Source organism: Trichosurus vulpecula, chromosome 1 (assembly GCF_011100635.1).
Source record: "Trichosurus vulpecula isolate mTriVul1 chromosome 1, mTriVul1.pri, whole genome shotgun sequence".
Classification (NCBI taxonomy): domain Eukaryota; kingdom Metazoa; phylum Chordata; class Mammalia; order Diprotodontia; family Phalangeridae; genus Trichosurus; species Trichosurus vulpecula.
In genome coordinates, this window is record NC_050573.1 from 392,383,968 (window position 1) to 392,387,374 (window position 3,407).

Genomic DNA, 3,407 nt, shown 5'->3' on the forward strand with positions numbered 1-3,407 from the left:
GAAGGGAAAGGAAGAGAAGAGAAGAGAAGAGAAGAGAAGAGAAGAGAAGAGAAGAGAAGAGAAGAGAAGAGAAGAGAAGAGAAGAGAAGAGAAGAGAAGAGAAGAGAAGAGAAGAGAAGAGAAGAGAAGAGAAGAGAAGAGAAGAGAAGAGAGAGAAGAGAAGGGAAGAGAAGAGAAGAGAGGAAAGGAAAAGAAAAAAAAAGGAAAGGACAACTATTTGAAGTATTTGAAGTTCACTGGGGTTAAGGGGAGGGGAGACTCTCTGCATTTTCTGAGCGCCCTGACCCTCTTCTTGGCTACTGGGGCTTGGTCTGAAAAAAGACGACTGTCCTTCGTCCCCCATCACTCCTGCCTCTAGTGAAGATATAGCAGTTCCCAGTATACCCATCCATCCCTGCCAATCTCGACATCGCTTCTGCCACGGAAGAGACAGCTACCTGGGTAGGGTTTAGAGATTTTTTATCTACCAAGGTTAGAGCTACCCCAAACCGCCAAATGACGGGGAAAAGAGCTCTTGTTAGCTGACCAACAGGTCCCCCAACTCTGATTTGTCCCAGGTATACTCCAGGTGCTTCATGCGGCCAGCCCGGGAAAGGCGTTGTCTGGATTATTTCCAGGTACTGTCTCCACTTTGTTGGAAGCCTCTATACCTGCTCTGAGACCTCAGTCTGCAGTTAAAACCAGCTGCTAAAACCAGCACAGATATGAAATGTACAGCTCTTCGAAGAGTAATTTCCTCCACAGTTTATGAAAGCTACGCCTCAAAACACTCCACTTTGCAAATTTTTAATTAAAAAAATCCACTCTCTTTTAGAAGAATAACTAAAAATCCCTTTTAAAATGACATGTACACAAAGAAATGCCACTGAGATACATGAGTGAGTGCGTAGAGCGCTTGACTTCTGTCATGGAAGCACGGAATCAGATGTCCTAACTTACATACTTTTCTAAGGAGAGCAACCCCACCCAAAAAAAAAAACCCTCGAAGGTCATAAAATAAAAACAAAGGAAATTCGTATATATTAATCAGCATGTTTAAATATATGTTCTTAAACTCCAATGTGGTTTCTTAAAAGGTTTTCAAACAGAAGGGGGAAACAATATTTTTCAGATAAAAATCCGGGAGAGTTTTTTTTTTGTTGTTTTAAATGAAGCTAACAGAAAATTTTGAACGCTTTGCAAAATATCTTTAAAGCTGCAAATACCATATAAACGCAATTTAAAACACACAAAGAAAAGTAGATGCAAAGAGTTTAGAGCCTCTTTTTCCATAGGGATAAAGGGGGAGTTGTGGTCCTTATTTCCTTTATAGCGGAACCTCTCTAATCCAAAATGGTCATTTTCAGAGCACATGCTACATTTAAGGAGATAATAAATTAAATGCGACGCCCGAGTTTGGTGTCTTAAGGCCAACTTGAAAACATCCCCGCTTTCAGAGAGTAAAATGTGTCTTTTTTTTTTTTTTACTACCAACTGCAACTTTTGCCTTCCTTTAGAAAGGATAACAAAAAGATTTCATGCATAACTTGACCAGAACAAAGAGACCTCACGCCAGTTTTCCTTTTGTAGGGTGACAACCCGGCGAGAGGAAGAACTTCATTTTAAGCCCACTTGAAATGTTAGTTCTGAAAATCCACTTTCAACAGATCGAATGTTGCCAAGAGGCTGCCGGCACCGATGTAGGCACGTTCGCTTTTGGGAAACAAAGCTGGGACTAAGATGGGAGTGTCACTCAGGAAAACTCCGAAGGAGCCCTTTTTTAGGATCTGCTAACAAGTTGTGAGCAGATGTGTGTGTGTGTGTGTGTGTTCATGAGTGTGTCTAATACATAACCTGAGTCTTTTTCTTCTTCTCTGCCTTCACTGACTAGAAAATAAACTTAGCTTCCCGTCCCTGCCGTCTTTAGCTTGGAAGCCCATTCGCCCTCGGACAGCAGGCTTGGCCCTTGTCGCAGCCAGGGCCGCCGCTCTGAGGAAGACAAACTGAGAACTAAGGAAACAAACTAGTAAAAGTGTGAAAGGGTTTTGGGGACACGGAACTACAGTAAACGTAGGTGATGAGCAGGGATTCCACATAAGAAACCCTGAAAAAAAAAAGGACAATACTTGTCAGAGTTATATTTCCTTTGCGTTACTGATTAAAGACATCCGCTCCCTCTACCAAACACTTTTTAAAAGGGGACCGGGGCCCGGGGGGTGACGAGATTGCAATGTGATGGTTCTGAGAGACAGGAGGAAAGAGGCGGCGGAGGGGGACGGGAAGCAGGGTGTGGGGTGGAGAGGGTAGAATTTGTGTGTATCAGAGAAGAATGGCATCCTTGATGGAGATTAAAACAATCCGAACAGTTCCTTTTTCCTTGAGGGAGGGTAAGAGTGTATGTGTGTGTACGTGTGTGTGTGTGTGTGTGTGTGAGAGAGAGAGAGAGAGAGAGAGAGGAAGGGAGAGAATTTGGGGCTGACCCTCCCCCCTTTTTTTAACCCCTTCCCTTGCTTTAGAAGGCAAATCGCAAGGTGCAAGGGTGTCTGTCCGGTGAAGTCTGCACTACGTGGGACTTCACTGAATATTCTTTTCAGAGTTCTTCTGCCACCCTACCACTGCTACTTACTACCTAACTTGCAGCATTTCCTTTCTCCCGCCACCCCTTAATATCAAGTGCAACCCCTCATATCCCTCAGCCCTACTCTTTGAATGGGGAAAAGTCTCAGGATGAGATGGAACCCAGTCAGAATGTGGAGGCTGGAGAAGATACTTCAACCTTCCGTGTCCCATTCAGCCGGTGATGGTGCCCCAAATGCCAGTTTTTCTTTTGCAAGGTAGCAATTCAGGAGGGAGGAAAGATGGAGGGACATTTTTTGAAGCTTACTAAACCACCTCATTTGCACCATGTCCTTTGGTAACAGAAAAGTTACCGTTTTCTCTTTAATAAAGAAATTCTTTATTGTATGTGCATATTGCTCTGAAGAGTCAAACTTTGCAGTTTTAACAAAACTAGGGGTGAAGAAGGAAGATAACTGAATAGAGTTTAATATCTCATCATCCCTTCCTAAAAATATTTTCCCTTCTCCAGTTAGAATTATAAGCTGAGCCATTAATTTCTGGGCTGAAATTGACTTAAAGAAGCGGCATTGGGAGGAGAGCTGGCATTGCTTTTAGTTCTCTCCAACTTTCTCCCTCCAACCCCTTGTGTTCACCCAACCAAGGCTCCTGAGAGTGCAACTTCCGAAAAAAAGAGAGATCATTGGAAGTGCCTGTGCCCCTCCTTCCTACAAGCACCTACTGCCCACAGACTTATAAAATTATTGAGTCACGGTCTCTCAGCCTGGTGGACTCCATAGAGGGTGAAAAAGCTCAGTGCCTAAAAGGAAACCTCCATTTCACCTCTAGCATAAGGATCTCCCCTTTCCTTA